Source organism: Myotis lucifugus, unplaced genomic scaffold (assembly GCF_000147115.1).
Source record: "Myotis lucifugus unplaced genomic scaffold, Myoluc2.0 scaffold_137, whole genome shotgun sequence".
In the NCBI taxonomy this organism is placed as follows: Eukaryota; Metazoa; Chordata; class Mammalia; order Chiroptera; family Vespertilionidae; genus Myotis; species Myotis lucifugus.
This window is the reverse complement of record NW_005871185.1, coordinates 3,034,100-3,050,669: the sequence shown is the minus strand read 5'-3', so window position 1 is coordinate 3,050,669 and position 16,570 is coordinate 3,034,100. Positions and strand designations below refer to the sequence as shown.

At 52.2% G+C, this 16,570-nt stretch overlaps 1 protein-coding gene across 1 annotated transcript in view; it reads right to left on the bottom strand.

Moving 5' to 3' along the window:
- The window catches only part of BOC (BOC cell adhesion associated, oncogene regulated), a 70,024-nt gene extending 54,602 nt beyond the window's left edge, over positions 1–15,422 (bottom strand). Inside the window, 2 exon segments of the mRNA XM_023758705.1 lie at positions 10,869–10,960; positions 15,193–15,422. The gene's annotated coding sequence lies outside the window, so the exon portion shown is untranslated.
- Positions 15,423–16,570: the final 1,148 nt, after the last annotated feature.

Genomic DNA, 16,570 nt, shown 5'->3' with positions numbered 1-16,570 from the left:
TCCATCAATTGCCCCGTTTCTCCCCAAATGCTGAACTAAGTCCTCACAGTCCTTAAACCTGCTGCCCAGGTGGACGCACCCCTCATGGAGTCACTTGCCTTACCAGTCAATAAGCACTTATTGAACACCACTCCGTACCAGGCTCTGGGAATCCAAAGATAAAGTTCAAGCGTTCTCTACCAGCTCAACACCGGGTAGGGCGCAGCACAGGCACATCTGGGTGCCTTGTAGAACCATAGCGAATCGAGCCGAGTGTCCTGGGCGGGGGTTCTGTCCTTTCCAGGCTGCTGTGAGGAGGGGTGGGGAGACTGGAGGACACACTGCTTAGCAAAGGGTAGCCTGGTGGCATCCGTCCCGGTCCCATCTGGCACACACAGCATAGCAATGAAGACAAAGCAGTACTTTAAAAGCCCTTCTGTTTGCCTTGATAATGGTTGAATCTGGGTGATGGGTACATTGGGTTTGTGATACTCTTCCTTCAGCTTTTGTGTGTTTGAGCTTTTAGATAACAGATAATAATGAATTTTTCCCCAATAGGATAACTAGAACAAGATCCTTCCAAAGCTTCCTAATCCTACACCAACTTCCAAACCGCCCCCCACCCACTACTATCACCCACTTAACCTACATCTTCTTTTTAAAAAATTAGTCTCTTTAATGTTGAAAGTATTACAGATGTCCCCTTTTGCCCAGTGTCTTCTTAGCTAGGCCAAATAGCACTGTCAGGCAGGTTTCAGGGGGTGTCCTGGTTCTGGTGAGGGAGGGTGGTGTATCCCCTCTTTGACCTTCAAATGCTCCCCAGTGTTGGGACAAAGAGGCCACCCCACCCCTGAAAGGAGACTGTTGGCCGCAGCCAGACATCCTGAGGGGCCTTCTCCCTGGCTCTGCCTCAGCGTCGGGAGCAGCAGGCTGCCTCCAGGCCCCCTGCCTCCTTTATGGCTTCCCTGTCCTGGCTTCCCTGTCCCGGATGGGCCTCCCCTGGCCCTGAGCCTATCTCACCAGCAGGTCCCCCGCTCTGGCTGGCGTTTCCTCGACGGCAGAACCAACCACGTGCACGGGCCCGAGGCCCAGGTGAAGAGCCATCCCTTTGCTCTGGGCCTCCATGCCTCTACCTAAAAAATTCTCAAATATACTGTAAGTGACCAAACTCTAAGGAGCCCAATCTCCTAAGAACATGGGCTTTGGGGAAATAATTATAAGTTGGCAGCTTATCTAAGCCAAAATAACAATCATCGTGATCATAATAAGGTGACCATCCAGCACCTACTCTTGTAATGAGAGAACAAAGGGCATGCAATTCAACGTGGAATGACCCCCTTGCTTGGATCTGAGTGTCTTGAGGGCAGGCGGCTCAGTGCTCAAGAATCTGCTGGCTGAGCAGTTGACAGGCCACTCTTTAATGTTACGGATGTGTCTTTGGGCCCAGGTGGGAAATGCCTGACGAGCTCGCAGTGCTGCTCTCCGCAGGCTTCCTGCTGGGCATCTGGGTAACAGCTCAGTGTGAAACCCCAGGTGACCGAAGAGGGGCCGGGTGCAGGGGATCCAGAGTTTCAGCGGGCGGCCTTCTTCACACGAGGGGGACAGGCCGGAACTCCCCAGCCCGGGAGGGTAACACACCTCATCTTCGGTGAGATGGGAAGAAAGCAGGTCTCACTGTGTTCCCCCATCCAGACCACGGGCGTCAGCACTTCCTGCGTGAGGGAGATTCGTTCTGCCTGCCTGAGGTTCCCTCAGCGGGGCATGTACTCCTCCTCACCCCCTGGCGTTGGGAGCAGAGAACCTCGTTACTAAGGAGCCCTGCTCCACTGCCACGGAGGCCTGCTTTCTCTGGAGAGCGGAGCAGGTTGGCGGTGGCTGAAACTGGAACCCAATGCTGGTTTCTACGGAGAGAAGACCCAGCGCGCCAGAGCTCCTTCCAGCACAAGCTGATCCTCCCAAAGGAGTGAGGCCCACGCTGGCCTCCTGGGCATCCGCTCCCACAAGCGGCCACACCGCTGACGTTCGGCATGGCCCCGCTGTACAGAATGCCATCCTTATGCTGAAGGCAATTTTTTAAATTCGCCACATTTATATTTATATTTACATTTTATAAATATAAAGGCTATTTATGAAGGTCTTTCGGAGACACCCCCTCTCCCCAAATCAAGAGAAAACAGACATGATTTGTCTGATCACCTATTTATCTTTTGGTTCCGAGAATGTGGGCCCCGTGCCTAGACACACTGCCTGGCATGTACCTACGAAGCCAGCCTGGGATTCGTTCTCAGGACTCTCACTGCACCTCCTGGGGACAGGCTGTGAGGAGGTGACTTGGGGCCAAGGCTGGACTTATCTGTAAGGAACGCGGGGCTCACACTCACAGGTGTCGGCTGTTCTCTATCCTCTGCCTCCCCAGATGAACCGAGGCAAGGGCCAAGGCTTCTGGAAGTGCCGATGGTCAGTAATCAACGCCTCCCAGACTCTGGAGTTAGACCCAGGAAGCCTGATTCCAACATTAACAACAAAAGCCAGGACCACTGGCCTATAGTGTGTCTCCCCTGAAGAGTTTAAAGAGCTTCCAACTCTCCACTGCGTTAGTGCTCACCGTCTCAGTGACAACCCCGGGACAGGTATTACCAGCCTCCACTCCCTGCCCAGGCTCTTCCGTAGAAAAGAGAACAGAGGCGGATTCCTCCCTTGCGCCCAGACTCTGACTCTGGTTCCCTGGAATGTCCTGTCTCCTAACTCAGCCTCGGAGGGCACAGATGCCAGAGGCCTGTTGAGATTGTACTGAGTGGCGGCCCAGAGCTCTGTGAGCGTGATCAGGCCACGGATGGGAGGCAGGCCGGGGGAAGACAGCAAAGCAGAGGAGGAGGAGGTGTGGATCTGGGTCATCGGCATGGAATGTCCACTTCCCGAGGGGCCGATGAGGCTTCCCCCCTCCTCGGGCTGAACTCTGACACACCTGGCTGGTGTCCGTCAGTGTGAGGAGGTACCAGCTGGTCTCCGCTCTGTGTTTATTCCAAACAGGAAGCAATGGAAGCGGCTAAACTTCAGTCCCTGCTCCCCAGGCTTGGAACCCTCTGCTTAGTCCACCTTTCCCCAGCCCCTGGGAATTTCCAGCCTGGCTCCACCAGAGGAGCCACACGACCCCCATTTACATGCACATCCTTTCTCCTAACGGGGCCCAGCATTGGGGTGGGGCTGGAGGAGCCTCTCCTGCCCCGGTTATAAAATCCATCACTATCACCTATCTGTCCCCCAAAGAGCCTCGCTGTCTAGAGTGACTGCTGAGTGCGCTGCACGCTGAGGTTCCTGCCCCCAAGCTCCCCCGGAATCCTAGTTTGTGAGGCCGACTGGAGAAAGCAGCATGTCTGGGCAGAGGAAATGTTCTCAATCTCTTTGCATCTGAGGGAGTCTTTCTCCCCAGTGACCACAAAACAGGCCCCAGGGCTTAGCCAGTCGCAAGGCTCAGCACAGACACTGCTGGGACTGGGACGGGGCTGGGCGGGGAGCAGTGGCCTGAGAGGCTGGGGGGACAGGTAGCCCGCACAGGATGTGGTGGGGAGGAGGGCTGCTGCCTGCGGAAGCTCGCTGCCCCACGGCTGGTCCACCGCTCCACAGCAAGTAAAACAAACTACGGAGGAGGAAGGCAAACAGCCCGTGTGCTCCTCCTGTCTACTCGGGAAGGGGATGGGAAGGTCTGCACAGCTGACACTTCCAGATGTGGAACCAAAACACAGGCAGCTCCTGACAGTTTACCAGCCTGGGCTAAACTCCAGTAGCACCAGGGCCGGGCCTGTTCAGTGGACGGAGAAAAAGGTATGGCATTGCAGGCTCTGCTCAGGTGGGTCTCAGCATAGGGCGCTGGGCTCCTCCTTTGCTGGTCTCTTGCTCCAAGAGTAGAATGGATGGGTGTGTGTGTGTGTGTGTGTGTGTGTGTGTACGGGGGTTGGGGGAAGGTCATGTTTAAAACTCGAGGAGACAGCTAAGTGAAAGAAGCTAGCCTGGAAAGACTACATACTGTGTAATTCAAACTATATGACATTCTAGAAAAGACAAAACTACAAAGACAGTAAAAGCAGCTGTGGTTGCCCGGGGTTTGGGAGAGGGAAGGAAGGAAGGTTGGAGAGTGGAGCACCGGGGATTTTAGGCAGTAAAACTATTATTCTGTATGATACTGTAATGGTGCATGCCTGTCATTATGCATTTGTAAAACCCCACAGAATGTACAATGCAAAAAGTGAGTTTTAATGTAAACTATGGCCTTTAGTTAATAACAATGTGTCAACATTGACTCATCAGTGGTAACAAATTTACTACACCAACATGTTAGTAATATGGGAAATTGGTACAGAGTGAGGGGTGTGAAGCAACTCTGTAATTTTCACTTAATTTTTCCTGTAAATCTAAAAATGCTTTTTAAAAAAGGCTATTGATTTTTTTAAGTTAAAAGAAAACGCTGGAGGAGGCAGCTTGGGCCATTCCCCAGCTCCCTGAGGTGCTGTAGATTTTGGATCTGAGGATTGTGGTAGTGTACTTTCTCAAACACATTTGTGTCAGCACAAAACCTCTTGGGATCTTTGTCCCTATTTTTATTCCTTCTCAGCTTCCAAATCTAGAACCAAGTTAGAAATGACTGAGATGCAATGTGAAGTAAGATATGCCCTCAGGCAGATGCAAACATGCTGCCCCTTATACTTCCACACTTATCAGCTCCCCAAATCCTTGTACTTCCACACCTGTCAGCTCCCCAACAGCAGGCGTCTGTGTGGCCTGCATGCCCAGCCTGGGCCTCACCCCAGCAGGTCCTCATGTGTGTGGGGACTGGACTATTCTTAAATTCATCCCATGTTCCTCATGCTCCTGGCTCGTGGTTCCAAACCAGATTCAACAGAGCGCCCATTCAACCCAGGTACTGTGCTAGCAGGAAGGGCTGTATTGTGGATGGTCCAGGCGCACTGAGGACGCCCCAGCTGAGCAGCTGGACTCTATACTCTTGGTGGAGTGAGAGGACGGGCTGGGTGTCTCTGCATTTCCTAGCCAGGCCCAGCACAGTGCTGGGCATAAGTAGGTGTTCAACAAATTCTTCTTGAGTGAGCGATGCGGAAGGGCCAGAGAGGCATCCATTCCCACACTCCCCTTACAAAAGGAACTGGCAGCTGAAGTCAGTCTCCCGAGGAGACAGAGGAACTGGGCTGCGTCTGCTGCGGCCCAGCACACTGCTTCCCGGCTTTTCTAGAACATTACTAGGATTCTCTCTCCCACATACCTCATATACTAGTACATATACCCAGAATGCAGTGTTCTTACATAATTCTGCCTGTAATGATTTCATTTTGTTTGAAACTCATTATACCCCTTTTGAGATTCAGGAGATCCATGAATATTAGTAAATAAATGAATGAATGAATGAATGAATGAATGAATAAATAAATAAATAAATAAAGCAAGTACACATGAGATTCTATTCTAGGCACCGGGGAAAGAGCGGGGTACAAAACCAAGTCCCTGATCTCATGGGTCTTTTATTATAAAGGATAAGCAAGCAATAAGCAAATGAACAAAGAGATATATGTTGGGAGATAACGTTGAGGAAAATAAGTTAGGTTGAAGGGAGAGAGAATGAGGGTGGGAGTGCGATTTAATAGAGGGCGGTCAGGAAGCTGAATGAAGTAGGGAGAGACTGCGCAGATAGCGGGAAAGAGCCTTCCCTGCAGAGGGCAAAGCGAGTGCAAAGCCCCTGAGAAGGGAGGTAGCTCAGCTAGTTGGAGGAGCAGCCAGGAGGCCATGTGGCCTTGGGAGTGGGCGGGGTGGTGGGGAGGAGAGGGAGAAGAGGGAGAAGAGAGAGGAGAGGGAGGAGAGGACAGAGGGGTGCGGCTGAGGGCACCTAGATGTCTGGAGTTTTCTCTGAAGGAAACAAGGCACCATGGAGAGTTCTGGCTTCTCTTTCGGAGGCTGACCCTGACTTCTCTATGAACAGACTACGGGCCAGAAAGTTCTGGGGACTTGGAAGCAGGGAGAACACTTGGGAAGCTCCTGCAATAGTCCAGGTAGGCAATGTCAATGGAAGACTGGATTCTGGATACATTCTCAAGGCAAAGCCAATACGATGTGCTAATTTAAAGTGGAATATGAGGAAGGAACAGAGTCAAAGGTGACTCGCAGGGTTGTGGCCTAACTGGTAGCATGGACGATGCTGAATTGGGGGAGAAGCCGAGGAAAAGGGTGGAAAGTCTTTTCCAGTGGCCAGGTCTGAGGACTGCTACCTCACGGTGCTCCCAGGGCTGGCCTTGCCCACGGTGGGCTCCTCTCTCTCCACCGTCTCATCCCTTTGTCTCTGTAGACCTTGAGCCAGTGGGGGTTCCATCGGCACAGCCTTCCACCTACCCATCCCTCTAGCTGCCCAACCTACCAATAACCCGCCTTTCACTCTGTCCCTTTTCCCTTTTCTTTCCTTCGCTAAGAACAGCCACCTTCTACTGAATGCTCACCACGCATGCCATGCACTTTCTATGCAGTAGCTTGCTTCCTCTTTGCAACAATCTTAAGAAACCGGGGTCTCATTTTAGTTCAGGTGACTAGCCCAGGGACATATACCTAGTGATTGGCAAGGCCAGGGTTCAAACCCATGCCTGTCTGGCTCTGGAGTCCCCCCTTAACCAGGATGCCCCGCAATCTCCAGCCTGGAAGTGGCTCCCTCCTGGTCTGCCATCTTTCTCCACCCTGCACCCTTTTCCTAATAAGGCTCCCTTCAGACTTCAGTGCTCTCAGCTGGGGTCCCCCTGACAGCCCCAAACCCCACTGTTCCTTCCTCTCTCAGAGGAATGTTAACCAGGATTCTCCTGCCGTGGGATCTTTTCCTCTCCCCACTCTCCCAGGACCCTGAGACCCTTCACCGCCTCTTCCAGCCAGAGAGGGGAAGGCGAGTCAGCTACAGGGCTTGGGGGGTGGGGGTGGGGGGGCTCTGTGATAGGACCCCACTGCCTCTGCACAGGCTCCTCCGCAGAAAAGAGAACAGAGGCGGATGCAGCCCTTGTGCCCAGACTCTGACTCTGGGTCCCTGGAATGTCCTGTCTCCTAACTCAGCCTCAGTGGGCACAGATGCCAGAGGCCTGGGGCCTTGGTGGTGGGCAGGGACACTTCGAATCAAAGTTCCCTCTTGCGCCATCTCGCTGCCTCCAAGTGCTCTGAGGAGGCTGCTTGTGCAGACAGGGAAATAGAGGCAGAGTTCCCATGACTTCCTCAGTCACCCGACTGAGAGGTCACATAATTGTCTTAAGGCGGGTGTCCTGTGTTCCCGCCTGAGCCCAGAACATCCTGACTCCAGGCTTTCCATGTTTGCGAAAGGAAACCAAGGAGCTGTGAGAACTCCATGGCCTCGCAGCCACATCTCCACTCCCCTAGGCCCGGAAGGAGGGCAGGTCTGTTTGCTCTTCTGCAGGTAACTAACTGCCTGAGCAATTCTTCCTGCTGGGCCCTGTGGGTATTTGCCTGGAAGGTCCCATCTCGCGTCTGTTACCTGTCTGTCAAAGCCGCTAAGTCCTTCTTCAGGGTGTTTTTCTGCACAAGCTGCCACTTCTCCTGCCCAGGAGGTTTCTGCTCCATCAAACGCCTTCCCGCCCTCACCCCACCCAGGGCACAGAGCACCTGCCTGATCAGACTCGCAGACCGAGGAGCAATGGATTCAGCTGGCATCTGGGGTGAAGCAGAGCTCCAGACAGCCGATCCGGATGATGTCCCAGGGGCAAAAAAAAAAAAGTCAGGAGCCATGTTCTGAGATGAGACCCAAGATGGAGGCGGCTGTTAGCCCTGCTTGCAAAGTCTGACACGAGCGAAGCCACAAAGCCTGGCTTCCTGGTGCTGCTTCCCCGGAGCAGTCAAACCCTTCCAGCTATCGTCCTGGGAAGTCGGTAAAGGGCCCCACCCAACCCTTAGATTTTGTTGCAAAAGGAACAGTTCTCCTTAAGCTAAGGGAGCTCTACTTTGGGGGAGAGGTTGTCTGGGCAGTTACTTTTCCTTTCAAGCCTGAGTTTTGGAGTCAGCAGCCCTGTAATGAAATCTTGTGTGACCAGAACAAGTCATTACAATCATTGAAGCCTCAGCTCCCTTACCTGCAGAATAGGAACACTGTGCCCATCGTCCTGGGACTGCGGGGGACTGGGCTGGGCACACAGTGGGTGCTCACGAAATGGCAGCTGTCGTTCTCCACGTCACCGGAAGGACGGCAGAGGCAGGCGGTGCTGCCTCTCTGGCCCCGAGATTCCTGATCTCAGCCTGCCCTCCAGGTCCACAGATGGCTCCCTGAGTGACAGGGCGATAATTCGTCCCTCCCGTGATGAAGGGCACACGCTGCTCCCGTGTGCTCACCTCTGGCGGGAGATGTTCGCCACATAAACGCCAGCCTTCATTTGTAAATTCAGAGGGACAAAAACACCTCCATCCCCATCCTGCCTTCAGCCACCTGTTCGGTTCTTTTCACCCAAACTCAAGACCTTTGTGGTGTTTCCGTGACAGGGATTGGCTGCCAACCTTGCTGTTCCCTTTGGGCAGGAGAGCCAAGCTCCCTCCCCTCTCTCCCTTTGTCAGAGACCACCCAGTGGACCTTGCTGGCAAGCTGCCAGCGTCCAGACAGGCGAAAGCGAGGCCTAACCACGCAGCCTCCATCCCCGCAACAGAAGGCTACAGAGCCCAGAGCACCTGACTGAGGGGCTTTCACCTGGAGCTGACGCAGCCCTCCCGATGGCGGACCACCAAGGGCGGCGAGGGAGGGCTGCAGGTGACTGCTTCGAGGGCCTGCGCGTTGCAAGAGCCATTAGAATCTAACACGTGGCTGTAACACCGCAGATTTTTATATAACTCGCTCACTACAAAACATCCATTCATAATGACAGAGGTACACAGCTGTGAATTTCCATCACTTCATGTGGGCTCACTGTGCTGACGGACTGCATTATGAAACCCCCTCCGCGTGGGCACAGGTACATAAAAAGGAAGGGCCACACTCACACCACTGTGGGGGCATCGCCTTCCGACAGAAAGCAGAGAGAGAGTCATGTGGGGGAGAGGACTTGTGAAATAATTAGGAGCAGCGTCTGCTTTCACAGAAAAGTCGTAAAGCCAGAACCCCCCAATTTTCCTCTCCCATTAAGTGTGACCCATACCTAATAAACCTGCTGGAACTGTAATGCGAGGTAAGTTCAGACTAGTAAAGGCACTGGACTGGGACGAATCTGGAAACATATTGGCAGAGCCAGGGAAGGTGGGGGAGGGCTCTCCTCAAGCATCCAGTTCCAGCCCAGCCTGGGGGCCTCCAAGGCCAGCCGGTTCCAGACACTCCTCCTCTTACCTGCAACTCCCATCCTGTGCGCAAGTTACCTCTCGGCAGCCAAGGAGGCTCCTGGGCAACTGCAGGGCCCAGTGGCTTTTATTTGTCCCTAAAATTAATGTCCCCTCACTTGCTGCTCTGGGAACAATTTCAGAGCCAAGCAAACCTACCCTGGACAGCAGAGCCATGGGCAATGGGACTGGAAGGCAAAAAGCCAAACTCAGGCCTGTGTTTCTAGAATTCTCAGCTAAAATCTGACACGGACAAGGAAAGAAAAGGCATATTTCTCCTTTTCGCCCTGAAAGGTATTCAGTAACTGGTTTTAGAAACGTGTCTAGTACTCACATTTCTGAGATTCTGTATCAATGCAGAGATTCTAGTTTTGAACTTTCCTAAAATTAAACATACACACACACACAAAACTACTCTGAACTTGACATCTCCTGTGTCAAGAATACTTCAGCCCGTAGTCTGCAAAGGAAAGGTAATTTTTCAGGGAAAAAGTCATGAACAACAGGATGAGCAGAGGTGAAGGAACAGCGGCACCGCCCGCCGCTCTGTGCCTGTGAGACGCGGCCTGAGAGGCTGGCAGCCTTTCTCACCGGCCAGTCCGCGAGCTGGGACGCTGGAGCGTGGGTCCCACTGCTCTGCATTTCCCTTCCCGTCAGTAATGGGATCTGAACAGCCTGGGCTCAGGTTCACAGCAAGTACACAGTCAAAGCTTGTGGAGGGGATGAAGGCTCCAGTCTACACACGTCATCCTCCTCCTCTTGTCCAAGGCTGTCCAAACTCATTTCAGAGGAGAATAAACATTCCTTTGCCACACTTGCTGCTGCTCAGCTCTTTCTGCGTTCTTTTTAAATTCGATCCTACTTACCCTGGCCATATTGTGTGTTTTCCTGCTACTTACTAACCAGGAGGACCAGTTGAGACTTTCCTCAACATTTTCTCTGGCAACCGAGTTAAGTTGACTGTGTATTATTGGCTCTGATCTTTCTCCTATGATTTCCTCTTACTGCCCGAGAATCCTGTCCTGAACATCAAAGGCCTTCTTTGAAGATAAGGCCAAATTCACCATTAGGAAAAGAGAAATTATTTCCTAACTTTATTTCAGAAGATGGAATGACACAGAATCCCTCTGGGTTTTGTGAGATAAACACTGCCCGGGACATCGGATCACAAGGCATTCGCTGTAATACCGCTGACAGAGACATAAACACAGGGCTTTCCTCGCCCAAACCTAAGCAGGACTTTTCCACAGCGGCCTTAGATGCCAAATCCCATAATAAATGGTCTGCATGCAGCATGTCCAGGAGTGTGCCTCAGGGAAAGGGGGCTTCATGTGGCCAGCCCGGGGGATGGAGGCCACCACAGGCTCTGACTAAAATGTATCTGAGTCACACTAGGACCAACTGTTTAGTCCAGTCCCACTTCAGTTGGATCCTTCCAATACCAAATGAGGAGAGACATTCCATCTTCAAGTGGCAACACAAAACATGAAAAATGATGGACCCCGCAGGCCAGAGATGCTAGCAGCTAGACTGTGGGCAGGAAACCTCACCTGTTTCTTCTATTTCGTTGCTGCTGCCATCATCTGGTGTGAGTGTCGACAAGACTTCATGGGTCATGGGTTTCCGGAAGCTTGTGCTGGGACTGAGGAAAAAGAGAAGTGTCTCATCTTTTGAACAAGCAGATAAACAAACACTTCTGAAGTATTTGCTTTTTATAAGGAGCATTGCTACAAACCAGGGTGATTCCTTGTTAATCCATTTTATGCATAAGAAAACAAAGAAAAAGCAGTTTTTCTAAGATCAGAGGCTTCCTTCAATCTCCAGTTACCTGGCTCCTTGCTAGAAATGGAGAGAAAAATGGATGAAGGACAATGACGGCATTGAAAACAATCTGTTGATCTTACAGAACCATTACCTGTGCATCCAGCATCCCCTTTTCATCAATATTCCCCAAATATCTCTCAAAAGCACATTATCAGCTGGCTTCATACAAAGTAAGGTGGGTTTCCTGGGAAGAGGTTTGGGGTAAGGCAGTAAGCAAGAAATGGACCCGGCAAAGTCCAGGGCCAGAGACTGCCGGGCCAGGCTGGAGCAGAAGGCTCCTAGGGAGGGGCCATCACCATGCAGTGGGACGGAGCCACCTATGAGAGGGCTAAGGAGTTTGGATTGTAAACTTTGACTGTTTTTGAGCTGGGTGGTGACTTGTTTGTAGGACTGATGGGAGATGGGTGGGGTAGACAGTGGAGAGTCCAGCCATGTGTCAGCAACAACTGTGATGGGCATGAACAAGTGTGGAGGGAGCAGGACTGGAGAGATGGTGTGGATGGTGGAATAATAAAAGGAAGAGCAGGAAAGACTAGATGAGCTTGGGAGGGGAGTCTAACTCAGAGGCAGTGGAGATGCAGAGATCTGTGCTCAATGGTTTGAACCAGTGTGAATGGAGTCCACAGGCAGAGCCAAGGCCCCAACCCAAGTTTCCTAATCCTCAGGGCAGTGCCACTTGAGCTGCATCTTTTAAGCCTTGCTTCCAGTATTGCTCCTCCCTTTCTCTAATCATCACCACCCTGAGGGGTCTAAGGAGGCACAAGCCCTATTGAGGAAGGCTTTTGGTAAACACGGATTTCTAGATTAAAAGCAAACACACTCTTCATCCCACCCCACCCCCACCCCGCCCCCAAATATTTAATGTAGCCTCATAAATGACGAAAAGATTACATGTGAGGGCTTCATATGGGAGCACTCTTAGGATTTGGTCGTTCCCACCAATAGCAAAAGGACTGGACATATCTGTTTTCTGAGTCTTTGGTCAAAAACATAAGAGAAGCTTCAGGGCTGTCACAACTACGTGAAAAGTATTTATGCACATGGATGAAGAAACACAAGTTGTATTATAGCATGGGATTGTGGGTAATTTTCAAAAAGTTTCTTTATTAGTAGATGCTTGTGCAATAATTAAAAATGGGGGCGGGGCTAGTTTGGAGAATCACCCTTGGACTAAGAAAGCTTATTCTCCTGGGACAAGATGCTCTCAGCCCTGGGTCTGATGTACTATAGATGCTATTGTACTAAAGTATTGAGATGACAAGAAGTTCCATATATTAAAGTAAACAGATTTTTAAAAATCTAAAAAATCACTTTCTTTTCTCTCCCTCTCCAATTTCCATTTCCCCTCTCTTTCTTATTTTTCCTGACAGCAAGAAAGTTTGGAGTTTGAAGGAAAGAAAGCAAACTCCAGAGGCATAATACTATCTTTTGGTGCCAGGTGCCAGGTTAATACTTTCTTATTCAGAGGCCAGAAAGTACTGGATAGTAATTATCTGGGTTTTCTTTGGTTTCTTCTCACTTGTTTGAAAGACAAAGAGGGAAAAATCCTTATTCATGAATCATATCAGTGTCTTCACTGAAATCTGAACCCAGACCCTCCTAGGGTCTGTGAAAGACTGTGACCAGCAGGCTCACTTCTCACCCTCCTTGCTTAAACCCTGGGGTTCCCTCAGGAAGTCGACGGAATTGTTTCGTGAGTAAAATCTCCTACTCCTTCTTAGGGCATGGAAACCACAGATAAGTTGCTAAAGAGGGCTGGAAGCCCAAACACTTGAAAGAACAGTTCAAAGTCAGGAAAATCTCTGGACCCAAATTTGTAGGAGGATGGAAAGGAACATAAATCACCCTCTTATCACAAGTTGGCCAACCAATCAACAGCTCTCTGCTGATTTTAAGCCTTGCTTCCGGTATTGGTCCTCCCTTTCTCTACCATTACCACTCTGAGGGGTTTGAGGAGGCAAAAGCCCTATTGAGGAAGGCTTTTGGTAAACACGGATTTCTAGATTAAAAACAAACACCCTCCTCATCCCACCCCTGACCCTCTTCTTCCCAGACTTGGTCCTTGGTCAAGGAACCAATCATCCTGTCCTCTATCAACCTCCTCTCCCAAGTAAAGCCAACTCCAGTGGCTTAGGCAATTCTCTTAAGAAAATGTCTCTCCCAATGTTACTCTCTGAGATCTCCTGAAAGAGGATAAAAGGGACAGTGTCTGTCGTCTCAATCCTCAGAATGTCTACGTAGGTGTAGACATTCTCTAGCCACCTGAAGGGCCAAACTCTGGGTGACAGATGGGGGCAGACAGGGTCAGCAAAGAGGCACAATAAGGCAACGCCTACTTCTTTCATTTTTACCTCTTTCCATAAACTCAAAGACTCATCTGGCAGGAAAATCATAACTCCACTGCTGTTCCCTCCCTGCCTCTATCCCACTGACCCCAAGGTGCTTCAGGATTACCATGGGAACCTTCTGGGTTTCAATTACCAGACCATTAAAAAGTGCCAATTATAAGACCTCAGAAACGTTCCTGGGTAACCTGTTAGACACCTCAAAATGGCCACGCTGCTGCCTCAGAGCACTTCAAGTAAAGTTTAGAAAACAGGTCCCCCAGATGTACTGAGCCCTCCAGCCCCCACCCCAGTCCAACAAGACCCTGTTTTAATATTGTCTATACTGCCCTTGAGAGAATAAGGATTGATTTATTAGCTGTAACCAGAGGGGTGAAAAAACACACAAACCCCATCACAGAGCTGGGCTGCCGACTCAGGGTCCAGTTGTGGGATAAATCAGAAATGTATGTGCATTCAAGAATTTTGAAAATGACATTCGTTCAATGGCCAATGTTTGCAAAGTTCTGGGCAACAGAGAACTAGGTGACAAATAGGAGCTGGGTAAGGGCACTGGGGGTGGCACAAGGGCCTGACACCAAAACATGCTTTTCACTCAGTCCACTCAAGGAGGTTAACTCTGGGCCAAAAACATGTGAGCCCATCTGAACCAGCTGAGAAGGGATGGGGGAGGGGCGGAACGCCCCACCACACCCAGAAAGTGCCTGTTTAGGACGGCTGGTGTGCGGTTTGGGTATTCTTAGCTTCACTGCCACATCTCTGGAGCGACACAACAACCATTCAAGTAACCCTGCCACTGCCATCCCCATCCCCAAGACAAAACTCAATAAAACAAATCTTCAATTCCTCCGGTCTGTCTGCTCACCACCCCTCAAAATTCTCCCATCACCTGGAAGAGCAAACTAACCTCGGGCATCCTGAAGGGTTTAGCAGGGCCTTCAAAACCCAGGCAGAAAATTCTTCCTAGGTTCCTGGCCCCTCCCCACAGCCCCTTCCCACTTGTTCAGCGGTTCATTGCCCCACCTTCTCACAGTTATACAAACAAAAACTCCAAGAGCACAACCCCAGGAGCACGCTGCGCGCGAGCGCGCGCACACACACTCCCTTTTACTGCTGCCCCAACCCCACAGACACCTCTGGACACCCCGCTGCAGCCTCGTCCCTTCCACCCCTACAGCTGGGGATGCTCATTTTAAACGCCAATGCCATAAACCCTCACCCCCGAAAAAGACCAAACTGGTGTTGGGTGGTTCTGTGTATTTGTCAATCCCATGTGGGCTTCTCCCCATGTGGGTTTCTCCCCGTGGTCCGGCGCACGGAGCCAGAGCACTGGTGTCAACCTTCGGGGGAGTTTGGAAGGCTATCCCTGCGCCTCCTCCACCCCAGGAGCTTCCGGGAGCCACCGGCCAGCCCGCACCGCAGGGAACAGGGAACGACATGCGGCGCCCCAGGCACCCCCCCGCCCGCCGCGTCCCCACTCCTCGTCCCCGCGCCGGTGCGCCCCGCCTCGGCCGCAGCCACCGCCAGACCCGCGCGGGCCGAGCGCTCGGACCCGCTCCGGCTCCCCGCGTGTCCCCATCAGCCACCCGCTGGCGCTTCCTCGGCTTCGCTGGCCTGCGGTCGCCTCCCGCCCCCTCCCTCCCCAAACCAACAAATAAACACAACTTTTTATGAAAAGAAAACAAACTTCAGCGACGTGACTCACCTCTGGTGCAGCCGGCTCCTGGGAAGGGAGAGCCGGCCCGGGGCCAGCGTGGTGAGCGCGGAGAGAGCCCCACAGCCCCGCACCGCGCGGACACGCAGCCCGCACAGTGACACGCAGCAACGCGCAGCACCGGAGAGCGGCCGCGGCGGGAGCAACAAAGGAGCCCGGAGTGCGGGCCGGGAGCGAGGGCGCGTGCGGGCGCGTGCGGCTGCGGCGGGCGTGATTGTGAGTGAGTGTGTGTGTGTGTGTGTGTGTGTGTGTATGTGTGTGCGCGCGCGTGTGAGTGTGTGTGCGCGCGCGCGGCTGACACCGCGGGCCGGGCTCAGGGTCCCCGCGGCAGGAAGCGGGGCCCGCGGCGGCGGCAGCAGCAGGACAAGGCAGGGGACGCCGCGCCGGGCGCACCCGGTCCCTCCATATGGAAGAAGCTTTTTTGGATGACTGAACTCGCAGACAATATCTTCTTTTGCTTCTCCTGCCTAGGAACCTCCCATTACCGCGCGAGGCGGAGGAGGGGGGCCGAGAAGGCGGGGAGGAGGGGGAGGAGCAAAATGGAGCAAAGAAAACGTCTTGGAAAGGAAGCTGGGAAAAAAAAAGTCTCCCAAACTCAGTTTTCCTCCTAACACCCATTTTCTTTCTGTTGCGCCTTCGTCTCGCGCTTCCCCCAACTCCTCTCTTTCCCATACAAATGGGATGTCCTCTGCCTTTCGCCCACACCCGCGGGCTCCCCTGGACACCCACTTTCTCCTTAGCTTAACCTGGGACCCTTGCTCTCATAGGCTATCCTCCTCTCTCCAGTCTCTTCTCCCCAAGCTTTTTTCTGACATCCCTCCCTCCTCGAAATAGTCTCTCGTTCATGCTGCAAACTATTGACTAAATCATTAAAAGCAAACTTTTTTTTTATTAAACTTGCCCCCCCCCCCCCCCGCCCCAAAATTCGTTAACAACTGTGGGGAAAAAGATAAGGAAACCAGTCTTGGGGAAAAACCAAGGGCACCTCCCCGGAACCCCCCCCCCCCCCCCCCGGGGATTGGAGAGGGAAGGTTTGTCCTCCTCCTTTTGGGGGCCCCCCGCCGTGACCCCTTTTCTTATCCCAGATTAAAGAGCCAGGGGAGGGGGGGGAGGAGGGAGCCGGCAGACTTTCTAAGAAAAATATTTCCGGCGGGCGAGTTGGGGGTTAAAGACCTCCCTTGGTTGGGGGGGAGAAAAAACAGGGAAGAGTTGCTAAACTTTGGTTTTGTTTAAGTCGCAAGGGGGGTGAGTTAAAAAAACTTGGGGGGAAATACCCAAGATTTGGAGGGAAGAAGTCGGGGGGGGTCCCGCGGCGAAATTTTATTTTTTCGAAAATTGCCGGTGTAGGGGGCGAAGGGGGGGGAGGAGG